The following is a 14511-nucleotide window of genomic DNA, read 5'->3' on the forward strand; positions in this document are numbered from 1 at the left end:
TACAACCTGATATGAACAGCTTTTGCTGCTACCCTGCTCCCATCTCTAGGTGTAAAGTTACGGGATAGAAGAGCCCAAAACACTCCCTTCAGTAAAGGGGAAAACTGTATGGCTTCTGTTCTTTTTCATGCCATTGACTGTGCAGAGGATTAGATCACCTTTGAAATGTACTTATTTAACGTAACACATCTGTATGCCAATTTTAAAGGCATGTATTTTAGAAAACTACATTTCTACACCGCTACCACCCCCTAGTCACCTTTTAATAAAAGCAGCAAGACAGTCCTTGGGCCACGCTGTGCTTGCCTTGCTCTCTTGATTGACTATATAGCCTATAAGCCCACAGACTAGTTAGTTGCATGAGGGGCTCAACCAGGATTTGATTGTCAAGGATCAGAAAGCAATAGCAATATAGCAAAAATAGCTCTCAGGGGAAATATATCTTGTTACTGCCAGAAAGAGTATTTTTGTAAGAGAAGCATTTCTGTAATTCTTATTAGTTAAAATAAAAGACTGGAAATAACCAGAAGCATGAAGACCCAAGGGTCTGAGCTCCCATCAGAGTCAAGGGCAGATTTCCCACTACATTCACTGGATACACAATGAAGACCAAATGTGGAATACAGAAAGGAAATGATCAGAGGAAGGACTCTTGTCCACAAATGCATTCTGCATCTGCGAAGTTTGTACCTGTGACTGAGTTCATAAATGAGACTAGTGTCCACACACCATACAAGTGTGATAAGTTCTAGTTCTGGTGGGAAAACCCTAGGAACTACTTCTATTTTAAAATAGAGAAGACAGCTTCATTTTAACAATGCACAGCACTGGGCAAAGCCTAGTGTCATTAGAAGGTGTACTTTTCCACAGACTTCCCCCCCTCCCATCCCCAAAGCCTCTGCTTTCTCTGGTGCTTGCTGAGGTGACCCAGAGACCTGCCATGATCTGCAACCAGCCTCCTCCTTCCACCAAATGTAGGTACTATTTCTTGCTAAAGTTCCTTTGATATATCAAATCCTCTTTCTAGATTTTATATTGCAGAGATTAAACAAGTCTGTAAAAAGACAGACACTCGCCCCAAACCCTTTTATGCAAACATAAACATTGCTGTAATTGCAAGAGATAATCAGCCCCACTTCAGCCAAAGCTCAATACCAGCTTGTAGATGCTTCTTTTAACCAAACTACAATTTATCTGGCTGTGCAAATGAAATCCTATTCCCTACCTCTTTACACCCACCTTTGGGATTTTGGTTCGCCAAATTTCCTTCCGCTGTTCTTCCTAAGAGCTATGATTCTCAGCATCACACAATCCCACCTTCTATCAATGTTCTGGCCCAGGGTTTATATCCTGAAGTTTATATCCTATATATGCTCTCTGGTGGGACAAAAGCCTTACTTTCCCAAGATCATGAATAACCTACCCTTTCAGACGGAGTCAGAAATTAAAATCCCAGACCAATAATATCCCCAAGAATATCTCAGGAAGAGAGGAAGAAAGAAGAATCAGGGCAAGATGAAACTAATGGACTAACATGGAGTAAAACACGGCCAGGGAGATATAACAGTAGTATTTGCTGCAACAGGGACAAGGATAAAGTGAACCTGGTTTGGATGCATCGAGAGACAGGTAAGTGCAAGCCATAGACAACACTGAGTTCTCCAGAGCTTGGCTTTCCTCTCCACCTCAAGATGAGTTATCTGTACCAAAAGAGACAATCCCACCACAAAAATCCCTCTCCCTCTTTCAGAGTCCTCTCAGGAGCCATTACACTTGCCATAGTTCTGAGACAGGTAGGTCAGCTCAGGGGGTATGAATCAAAACTCCTTTTTCATCAACTACTACAGTACATGCTGGCCATCTACCATCCAAACAGAAGCTGCCTGCTTTGGGCATGGGAAGCATGGCTCTGTATCTAAGATGGCTGAAGTAACACTGTCTTCCTTCCCTGTCACACACTACTAAAGTAATACGTTAAATACTCATTCAGTATTAATAAACACATTTTCAATGCACAGCAAACAGTCTTCCACCTTAGGTTTACCTTATTAAAATTAACTTGGACTAGGCACCTTCTCACAGACTTGTCCAATTGCGTACTTGCTTCACACTTCCAGCTCCTGTTCCTTGATACTTGTGATGCCATCTGGACTTGAATTCTTTAGGACAAAGTGCTGGCATTGGAAATCATACTAAAAATGGTAACAACGAAGGATCTTCCTGTTTGATCCCCAGCACACTTGAATCAACTCTTTTACTTCCTACTGTTGAGCTTTGATTGCTTTGGGTACTTCTGCTGCTTCTACTGCTGTTCTAAGCATTCTTCTAGATTCACTGTTACCCTATCACCCTGAGGAAACATCCACTGGGATCCAGACACTTCAGCCTCTCCTTTTTAGAGGCCTCCTGGTACTGTTTTCATGGTTCAGAATTACTAAGTCAAAGGTTCAAAACAAGAGGAGAAAACACCCACCAAAATAAAACCCAAACCCACCTGCCTAGAGCTCTTCTCCCTCACTAAAAAATGGATCATTTGGACTCCAGCTGTTCCTTCAGCCCTATCACACTGAAATTCCTACTGAAACAAAGAAAGCCCTTGAGTCAAATCCTGTGAGCTCACTATTGGAGGTTTTTTTTAGTTGCATGTGTGTCATCTGACTGAAATCTGCCTTTCCTGTGATCCAGCAACACACTGAACAGTCAGATTTGTACTACATTTCCCTCTTTCTGTCTCATTCTTAGCATTAATCCCCTCCTCTTTCTTTCTCCTGTACAGCTATACTGGGTTTGTATTCCCAGCTACAGAGATGTAAAGTAAACCTTAATTTCGTGTCTGGTCAGTGAACTTCATGACTGTTCTGTTTAATGCATACTCTGTTTTTTTGCCACTAGACTCATTGTTTTACATCTGTTTGCATTAAAGCACGTTTTCCACTGAATGACTCAGACACTTAAAAGATCCCAAATCCCTCTGAATAGGGTTACATAAATTCTGAAATGCTTGCTATTCCCTTCCTCTAAATTCAGTATCATCAGCTAACTTTACTACGATCTTAGATCTGATATTCTCATTCAAATTATTTATATATGTATTATTAAAAAGATCAATCCCCTTGAGTATGCCACTAGTAACCTATTTTCAGCTAGAGAAATTCTCATTTGCAGATACAGTATGCAACCTGCTTTGAGACACTTTTAAAGCCAACAGGCCATTTTTGCTCTACAGACCATGACCATGGTTTAACGAGTAAGCTCCTTTATGAAACCTTATAACTTGTTTAAGTGTCATTAATTCACACAGTTTCAATTTTTCACAGTATATTTTCCTCATAACATGAAAAAAAAAAAAAATAGAACAGTATCAAGATGAATCCGGAAAGCCAGAATTCAGAGCAAAGAACGTGTGCTTATTTCTCAAGATTCCTGATTTTCTGTTTATAACATTCTTATTCTGGTAACAATGGCAAAACCAAATAAGCTATTCAAGGGAATTTCAAGCACACAAACACCACAGTGTTGAATTTAGTTCTTCAGCCCTTTTTGTCCTGATTTAGGGTCTTACTCCCTTTTCCTTTAAAATCATCGGTATTTCTCTGTCTGACAGTTGGCAAGTAGGAAGGGAAATGGTTTTAAAGATCAAATTAAGCAAGCCTGATTGAATAATTCAGATTTGTCATGGGACTCAATTATTTCTATTAGAAATCCTTATTTTGAAAAAGAAAAAAGTTATTTTCTTTGGCATCCAAATAATTATTTCTTTAACTTCTGGAAACACTGAAGTAGTGGTTTCCTGAGGTTTTACATGTTAACTCTTTCATATTTTTCCTGAGGTTTTACCTGTTAGCTCTAGCCTGAAACAACAGATGCCCCAAAGACAAGCATAAAATAGGTAAGAGATATTTTCCTCTTTGCTATGAAAAGCATGATATAAATAAATTTGCAAACCAAAAAACATTACAGTATTTAAAAAAACCTGTCAAAAATTGCATGGATTCTCTTACAGTAGAGCTATTTCTCCCACTTGTGTAAATGCATTTATGGATACAATCAGCTCTGCAGCAGAAGACCTACACAACCTTATGCAATGACAGTGCATCAACCAGCTGGAGGTCACTGCTGTCCCCATGTCTCTCCAGAGCACAGAATCAGGGATAACAGCAACAAGTGCCAAGCTAAGGCAAGGCAGCACCATGCCTAACCACAAAAATTCCAAAGCCACAGTAGCACAGAACCACCTCCAGGTGACAGATGCACTCATCCACCACAGCAGCACTGAGGAACTGCTCGGCCCTGCACAAAGGGCTGCAGTTCCTCAATCCTAGGCAGCCTGCAGGGCTGAGTCAATCAGGCACTAGGACTATGCTGCTTTTTTCACTGCCCACTCTGAATACCAGAAAAAGAAAGATAAAAGCTACATGGGCCCCCATTCAGGGCCTTATGCTGATGGGTGACATGCAGTTAGAGAGAACACCAATTGAAGGCCCTTGAGAAGAACTGAAGGCTTGTTACAAACCATGATCAACACACACAATGTTCAAACTATCTGGAAGAGCACTGCCTGTATCAAAGCTCACTGCAAACCAACTGTATTAGGCTCGATAGTTCATTTCCCAGGAGAAGAAAACCCAACACCAAAAAAACCACACACAAAACCCCCCACCCACTCTGTCCCCCAAATCCCCTGCTTTTTATTTAAGGCCAGCCCTGAGGGTGGAAACATCCTGTGTAGAACCCTGCTCGTGACTGCAGAGACAGACACATGGCTATTTGCCTGCTGTCCTCATCCCACCTCTGCTCTTGTTCTATTCCCCTTCTCTTCCAGGGCAAGATGTCAGCTACGTGATACAGAGTCTCTAAGAAGTTACCTAAAGTCCAGAGCACAGAGATGAAAGGGTTACTGACTTTGCACTCCATAGGTCTGTGTCCTTTCACAGTAAGCCAGTTAAATCCTTTCATTCTCAGTTCTTTGCATTTATACAGAGGATTTTTTTAAACACAAATCTTTAGATGACTTTAATTAGGTCATGTCTGCAGAAGGATAAGGCAGAAAAAAGGCCCTCAGAGTTTTAATTTTTGGAGCAGAAACATTATCACTTTTTAAGTATATTTAGAAGTATTCCTAGGTTTTACAAAGAATGATAAAATGAAACATAAGATTCTTTTTGCAATTCAAAATTAACATAGACTATCTTATAGTTAAATACAGCCCAAAAAGGACAGCTGCAGCTAGACCAAAGCCTCTGGAAGAAACAGTGCCATTAAATCACTACGCTTAACAACTGTCAGTAAAAATCTCACATGAAAAATCAAATGTTCAAGAAGTGTTTGGACAAGGCTCTCAGGCTCTTGGTGTGATTCTTGGTGTTTTCCTGTGCAGGGCCAGGAGTTGGACTCAATAATCCCTGTGGGTCCCTTCCAGCTCAGGATATTATATGATTCCATGAAATGGCTAGACAGGATTCAAAACTACAAGTAATTAACAGCAAGACATACTACTCTGTACAGAGTGGTGCAGAAGGCATACTCCCCAGGCAAATGGATCCTGTTGCTAAAGAGTAAGCTCCTACCTACTACTATGATTTTAGAAGTGCTCCAGAGACTTGGTTCCAAGTTCCTCTTTGTACTGTACTGATGTTACAACTACTGAGAAAGAAGTGCTTCCCCAATCTGGGGCACTATTAGCAGATTCAGCAACTACATTCTGCTACACCGCCCTCACTCTGCAGTACAGAACAGTGAACACCTCTACTTGAGAAGCACCTGAACTAAGTGAAATGCATGGAAGCAAATAGGTAGAATTACTCTGTCAAACTATCAAAACACAGCAACACTCTTAAAGACACCCTGTGACTTGCAAGATAACCTCCTGTTTAGAGGTAATGGCCGTATCTAAGCTGCACAGAAAGAACAGGATCAGCAATTTGTCTAGGTTTGTAAAATTTGATGACCTGCTTGCTTACTTTCTGCACCACAGGTTACTGACTCATCTTTAGGTTTCTCCTCTTAATCATGCTGGAATTCACAGATTTCATGCACCTCACAAGAGTCTGGGCTGCCATACATTCAGCCCAATCCAGAGTTCATACAAAGGCATGAAGTCATGCTCAGACAGTTGACTGTCCCTCTTCAGAGAGCTCTTAGCTTGGCCCAATTTCTCACCAATATATTTATCTGTAAACAATATGAAGATTGATAGGAGGACCACAACACAGGAGGTCAAGAACCTCTCAAGGCAAAGTGCACTCAATGCAATTGAGCTTCTGAATCCATCAAAAGTATCAATAAAATGATCTAGTATGTGTAAAAGCCATGTATTTATCTCCTTTTCAAACCCTGGTCTAAAAAGATGATGAGAACAGTAAAAACAAGGCATGCTGATGTCAGCAGCATGTCCTAGCAAGGGATGAAAGATGATTCGTTTCCAGGGATGCAGTACTGTTCTTCCGGCAGACTTCTCACCGCTCATCATACTGTCTTGATATAACAAAGTGACTTTTAAACTACTCTATCATTCCAGCCTCAAATCCTAACAGCAATCTTCTTAAAATTCAGAATACACTGGCTAAACTCGAAGAAGTTTGGCAAGAGATCCCATCTTGGCAGTAGTTCAGGTTCACTCGCATTTTACTGAACCAAGCAGGTAGATAGAGAAGGGATGTTCCAAGTGCCCCTTCAGGTGCCCTAGGAAGGAAAAGACTGCAGGGTAGATTCATGTGTGAGACAAATAATCAACAGGAGAGTGACTCAGATACAAAGTAAGGGTTTGACCACAATGGAAATTATATTCCATAAATAAATCGCTTCAGGACACAAAGGCCAAATAAGTGTACCCCCTGATAGACAAGGACTTGGGGGTGCTGCTGGGTGAGAGGCTGGACATGAGCTGTCAATGTGCACTCACAGCCCAGAAAGCCAGAGGTGTTCTGGGCTGCATCCAAAGCAGCGTGGGCAGCAGGGCCAGGGAGGGGATTCTGCCCCTCTGCTCTGCTCTGGTGAGACCCCACCTGCAGGGCTGCATCCAGCTCTGGGGTCCCAGCACAGGGAGGACATGGAGCTGTTGGAGCGAGCCCAGAGGAGAGACACCAAGATGATCAGGGGGATGGAGCACCTCTCCCATGAGAAAAGGCTGAGAGAATTGGGATTGTTCCATGTGGAAAACGGAAGGTTTCAGGGTGACCTAACTGCAGCCTTCCAGCATCTGAAAGGAGCCTGCAAGAAACATGGGGAGAGATTACTTAAAAGAGCTTGTAGTGACAAGACAAGGGGGAATGGCTTCAAACTGAAAGAATGCAGGTTTAAATTAGATGTTAGGATTCTTTACAGAAATTCTTTACTGTGAGGGTGGTGAGGCACTGGAACAAGTTGTTGAGAGAGGTTGTGGATGCTCTGTGCCTGGAAGTGTTTAAGGCCAGGTTGGATGGTGCTCTGAGCAACCTGGTCTAGTGAAAGGTGTCCCCATCTACAGCTGAGGGGTTAGAACTAGATAACCTTTAAGGTCCCTTCCAAGGCCATTCTATGATTCTAGGATTACTTCAAAACACCTGATGCACCTCTGTACTATAGCATAAACTTTGCCTACTGGAGTTTCCTCTGACTCTGGAAACACCCACTGAAAAGAAAATCTTTGTAGTGCAGATTATTTGTCTTAAAAACATGTATTAATTGGCAACACAGTGAGAATATGCACTAGCCTTTTCCTCCTTCAGATAAAAGGTTAGATCTCACCTTGGTTTGACTTCACAGGAGGCAACTCCTGATTATTGGCACTCAAATATTGCTTTTTCCTGATTTAAAATTGCCCCTGATTTAACGCCACTTCAGTTTCAGTCAGACTTTCAATTGCCTTGTGCAAATTTACATGGCCCATCTGACCATGCAAGAGATGGAGTGAAAAAAAACCCAACCAGTCAGAAGAGATTAAAGTTCAAAGAACATGCAATATTATTTGGAGTCAAGACAGAACTCAAATGACTGAGCAAAGGAGGAGCTTATCTGACACCTACATAAACTGAAATGGCAACACACTTCAGGAGCAAAGGCAATAGTAGAAATCTACATTCATGGTTGTATTTTATTGACCTGTGTTTCAGCTGGAAAGTTGGCAAGATCTAGAGTGATATTAAAGAAAAAGATAGCAGTGTAGCCATCTCTGAACTATTCACAAAGTCTCAGAGCCTCAGAGGTCAGACCATTGAGCTTCAGAAGCTGTAAAACTAAATGTAAAATACTTATGACATTGGTGGTGGATTGCAAGAAATAAAAAGGTAGCCAATACTGAAAGATCTCTTATAAACCATCATTCAATTCAATGCCAAAATTTAAGTAGTCTGTATTCTCATTTCAGGACTCTCTCCTGGAGACACTGAAACAACACTAACAAATTTCATCACATACAGGAACATGCTGTGCCCTGCTGCAGAACTGCCTAGGAGAAGACCTAACCCAAGTCAGGACTTGAGAGTGCCAGAAGGTTAACACCAAACATTCTATCAGCCTTCTGTAACATGAAAGGGAGCTTAAGAAAAAGAAACTAGAAACCTAGCACACTGATAGGCTGGCCACAGAAGGTGGAAGCAAATGGCAAAGTTTCACCCATGTTGCTAAACCAGTATGGCACTAAGCTTAAAGTACTCTCCTCCACTGCTTCAGTGGCTCAGTCTCCTATGCCAGGTATAGGGCACCGAGTGACTCCAGGTGCACAGGCAGGGTGCTCTGTACTGACAGGACCAGGGAGTGAAACAAAACACAACAGTGTTTTGATGTGATATACTAGAGAGGCCAAAGTGGGCTTCTGCACTAGCATGGAGACAGCAGCGCTAACTTTAAGCCATCTCATGTGTAGGTAGATGCAAAGCCCTCTGTCACCATGGTGTCAGAGACTAGCATAGACTATTTTTTGGGCTGTAAGGAAAAGAACAACATATTTTCTCTATATTTATACAATTAGTTTTTATTCTTAGCATGGCTTGAAGCCATCCTCAAAAGCTTAATTGTCAGATGTGTTAAATGGGTCACCTGTCCAAAATAACAGCAAATAACAGAAAAGGCTGAGAGGTACAATACATTCAATGACTATCACAAACAACTGTGAAGACATGGGATCCTTGCCTGATGAACAGAGCAACTTCCTTCATGCTACAGTACACCAGCTGGAGATTTACTCAGTTTCCAAAGCATATGAAAGCAGAGGGGGTATACTGCAAATTTTCTCCTGTTCCTTCAGCCTCCTGTGCAAAGGCCAGGCTCATGTTGCTTATAATAAATTGGCAAGAGTTGCCAACACTAGCAACAGTGCATGAGGAGCTTGAGGAGCAATTTGAAATGATGCAGGTTCAGATAAATGGGTTAAAATGAGAATTTTTGGATGCTGAAGCCTGGAAAGATTACAAGGACTTAGAGATATCAAAACAGTGGAGTTTGGAGTAATCAAGGAAGGGAATAATTAACATAGAAAGAACACAGCTTTGAGGAACAGACACACGGGCATAAAAAAATGCTCATTAACTCCAAAATGCATTTGCAAATCTGAGTTTAAACCCTCTTTTTCCTCAGGGAATAACGGCCTGAATCCCCTTTTAAAATTAATCTCTTCCATTTTACTCTTTCAGAAAGAATAGGTGCAGCAAGTTATTCAGAGTGGACAGGGGCAGCTGGGTGCTAGATTACATCCTTGCTCTTGAACTGATTCTGAGTTGGAATGAGAGAAATTTTGGCACCCAGAATGGTGCCGCAGTTCAGCCCACCCATGTGGAGATTCAGGAGGGCTCCAGTCAGACCAGCAAGTTACTTTTGTACCACTACGGGAAAGGAAAGGGGATTCTTCACCATGGCAAAAACACTTCAGAAAGAGGCTGGCACCTCAGATGGAGGCAGGATTCTAGTTTGACAGGAGAGAAGAACAGCGTGAGTTCCACAACCTCTTTCACAGCTCTGTAGAAGGCCCCTCGACTTGCTATAGTTCCTGATATAGACCCTTAGTGCCAGACTCAAATTAAAGGATTCAGCATTAAGAAAATAACACATTACAGACTCTTCCTGGAAAAGTGATATTGATCCAGTCAGTGTTCCAGTCCGATCTACACACCAGGGCAGTTTCAGTAAAACTATCAGGGCGTGCCTAAAAGCATGAACTTCTTCTCAAACTCTTTACTCTGTTCTACTGCTTCCCACACTACACTTGGCTGCACTAAGATTCCCATCAAAGCTCATCAGGGCCTGCAAGCTTGAGTGATGGGCTGACCTCTGCCTTACTCTTTTTAGACCAGCAAGTGTGGTGGGAAATGGTAACCTGTTTCCTGATCTCTTCTGAGCAAAGGAATGAGGCACTGAAAGACACCAACAGTCACTGGGATGGGCAGAGGAAACATGACAGGTAGGGAAGGGAAAAATCAAGTGGAGGAGAAATGATTTCCAAAAAGCAAGCTTAAGCCCTTCAGGTGTTCACATTCCCCAGCTTCTACACCTACATCTCTCAGCTTACACCAGTGTACCTGTGAGAAGACTGACAACTGTATGAACACCACACTGTGCATCTATCATTACTGTGCTGAGTCTGCATGCTGCCTGTTAAGAGGCCTAAGTCCAGGTGTCTGCTTGGTACAAGCCATGCAAAGGGAGATCCAGTGACATGGTATTGAAGAGATTAGCTTCCAAAAAAAAGAAGAAGCAAAGTGCTTAGTCAGAGCAGAACTCTCTCCTCTAAAGTTTTTTACTATCCTCTAGACTGAAAGCTTATTCATAATAAAATCCAGTGTTCCCACTCCCCTATCCTTTCTCTTCTCTTGATCATCCTGTGGTTTGTAACCATTTGGAAAACTTCAGGGGCGTTCCTAAGTAGTTACAGATGTGTAAAGGATGCACACTACAGGCCACTTCATCAAGAGGATGACATAACCCTGCATGCCAGCTTCAAAAGTAGCTCATTTAATACTGAACCCAGAGACACAATTGTCCCAGACTTGCTTTGTGCCTGTTGAGAGTGATGGGATTATAACAGCAGCTGGCAGTGCTCTGTTCCAAGGAAGCTCACAGCATTATTCAGTTTTGAGTTCCCTCTTCCTCTGTGGAGCCATTTGATCCTTAATCGCTTATGGATTCTTAACCCTTTTGATGTATTTCTCCCCCTGACAAAGTTTCACAACACATCTTTATGCCAAACTGTGGGTGAAGACTATTAGTAAGATGTTACAGCTGCACATCTGTTTTGAACACTACTTACAAATACTTGTCAACCTCACATTTGAATGAAGAGCTGTCTAGCATGTATTTTATAAAATTAAGTACAGAGAAATAATATTTTAAAATCCATTGCACTGCTTTTCCTGAACCAAAGTGTAACTGGAAAACACTGTCTTGATGTTGCACAGCACCTGTGACCCTGGACTACCAATACAGCCAGTACCCTCTCTGGCAGTAGTATCTGCCACCTGCCTTTCACACCACACAAAACACTGCTTAGAAACACTCAAAGTCAACAGTTGTTAAGAAACTTCTGCTCTGTCCATTACTCTGTTCCTATTCTGCTGGGACACTCTGTCAGGACCTACTTCACTTTCTCTCAGCAGTGTCTTGTACAACTAAAAGATAACTCTAACTTGCCGTTTATGACCAGGTTCCTTTCCCATATGAACTGAGGTGGCAAGACACTAACATGATAGCTTGGGACAAGCGGTGGCTTCTACAAAGATGATGATCAGAACTGTCAAAAGACAGAGACAAATAAAAGCCAGTGGCTTGAGAACTAGTCAAGATCTGTGATAAGTAGATGACAGAACTGGACTGAAGACAGTTCTGGTTGAAGAGAAGGGGAAACTGCACAAAGGGTCACCAACATTACAGTGAATAAAGAAACAAAAGGAAAAAAAGGATGAGAGAGAGTAGTACAGTGTGGCTTGATAAATGTCAGATGAAATCAATAACATGGAATAAAAGGAAGTCATGGGCTACAAAAGAACTTGCGACACAGAAAAAACGTGTCTGGGGCAGGACTGCTGGAAAAAGCAGAAGAGGACAATAATGCTGGATGTGGCAGGAAAGAATACAGAGTGGCTATATCAGATCTTGATTTCACTTTCATTAAAGATCTTTAATAAAGTGGAAAGGAATACATGGAAATCAACACTGACAAATGGAGAGACAACAGATGGATGGGAAAATGACAAAACTGGAGCAGTAGTTCAAGGCTGGAAAATGGCACGGCCAGGTTAAAAAGAATGACCTTGAACTAGCACTGGTGAAGTTCCTAAGAGTATCATACAGCTGAAGTACAGTATTTCAATACTGTCATCAAAATTTTCTGTATATATTACTTAAATAGAAATATTATTCATTACATGGGTTTCTTTTTCACCACCTGATCACTGGTATACATCCCCCTCTAATTCCCCCCTCCACCTCCCCTGTTCTTGTCTATTTACTCAGTTCCTACTATCAAAAAATCCAATAAATCTTTATTGAGTTAGACTTATATATATGAACATATCTCCTCTCCAAGGAACACATTTTAATAATTTAGATGGTGGCTCTGTACTGCATCATTTCTTTGACTTCAGGGGATGATGCGGTGAGCTAGAAAGCTAATTTAGACAGGCTTAAAAATTACCACATTTCCATGATGATCCTATGTGGTAGTATTCAGCTTGACACATTCGATGTGTATGAATGGTTACTGTATTCCACACCCCCACGCCCCTCCCCAAAAGATTTCAAGGAATATATCATCTTGCACACAGCACAGTAAGTAGCGCTATCAAACATGACACATGTACCCAAGTAATGAAAAAAATTACACAGCACTGCAAGCTATTGTTTGAAGGCAAATGTGCAATTACAGTAGCAGTCATATTGTAAAGCACACAGTGATGGTAGAATTAAAGTCACATTAAAACCCACCGAAGCTTTACAGCAACACTGCTCAAGCCCACAAGATTGACTCTATAGGCAAGTTAACAGCTACTTGGGATGTTTTCACCGTAAGAATTCAACAATAGGAAATTTCGATTACCACAGAGGGGGAAATTCCCAGCTTTCCAGTGAGAGGCAGAGGAAGGTCACAACCTATTAGTCTATAAAATCACAGCAATAATTACTTCAACATACTAACATTCCCATTCTCTCAGCCTTCTAGCCTTGGGCTCCAACAACAGAAGCCTCCACCTTCCTTAGTAAACATGGAAACTACTCTTAATGGAATTAATTTGATTAAAAACATCCCTATCAAGTGTTTTAAATGGCATACATGACAACACTACCTAGTGGAAAGCATGTATTGTCCCATGTTCAAGATAAGAATCAATGAATCTCTTCCTTCTCCCTTGCTATCAAATTCAGCTTCTTGCTTTATGATCTTAAGACAGCTTTCAAATCCATCACTGGCTCAAGGCTAAAAAAACCCACTTAATTTCAAATGCTGGTCAATATAGACTATAAGGAGAAAGTTCCACATTTGAAAAAAATATACATCGAGAAGACCTCCTTGGATATCTGATTTAAGAAATAAAAATTCCCAAAACATAGCAGAACAGGAGGCTTACTGGGCTTTGGAATATGAAATCCTAACTGCAGAGTGCAGCTGCGGCAAAGAAGGGTTCTGCATGTCACCATGATGACCAAAGCACAGCAGTGCAGCCACATTTGAGACTATCAAATTGATTTTTCAGTTTAAGACAGCACTAGATTTTTTTTTTATGTTTCATAGCAGAGTTCTGGCACAAAGTTTAAAACTTTCCAAACTGTTTAACAGATTACACAAATGGCCAGCAGTAGCTAAGCAGGGAGAAAGAGCTCTACCTCAGTAATGTATCCTACTGTGATAAATTCTGTTTCAGCTGGGCTGTGATTCCTGTCCTAGTTAAGTCCCACCGGAAGAAAAAGGAAAAAGGAAGGAATCAAATATGAAGCAAAGAACTCGCTGAAATGACTCTTCAGGGCATTCCCTGCAGTGTTAGCACTCAAAGCTGTACCTGGGCTCCAGTAAGTTTTTAGCCACAGCAACACTAATTAATTTTGGAAAATGCCCTTCCATGCCCTGCTGTGACTGCTGGACAGCTCGCAAAATTTCTCCCTCAAGTCCTTTCTGCTCTTTTGAAGCCGTACTGAAATATGCACTGCACAGTCTGGGGCAAAGGAGCAGCTTCCACTGGATGGGACGTTCCTGGAGGTAGCTCACCGAACAGGTGCGAGGGGCCCAGGGAGCAAGTGGGAAGCAGGACTGCGGCTGCCAGCCCTGCACAGCTCGAGGGCCCTGCAAGGAGCCAGCCAGGGAGGAGTCAAACTTGACACTGCAAAAGCTGCTCCTCCTGTGTCTCTGAGCAGCAAGAGAGAAAACAGTGTAAATCCTGGACATGAGAGAAACAAAGAGAAAATCCTACCTACAAACCGATGCAGGTGTATTAGTAGAAATTAAGTTTTAAGTGCTGTGTGCATCCAAATGTACACAAAACGTGGTGCAAGACAACAACCATGGTGACCTGAAACGATTGCGGCTGCACCCCGGTGTACCTGTGTGGGGAT

This window comes from Coloeus monedula, assembly GCF_965178545.1.
Source record: "Coloeus monedula genome assembly, chromosome: 3".
Lineage (NCBI taxonomy): Eukaryota > Metazoa > Chordata > Aves > Passeriformes > Corvidae > Coloeus > Coloeus monedula.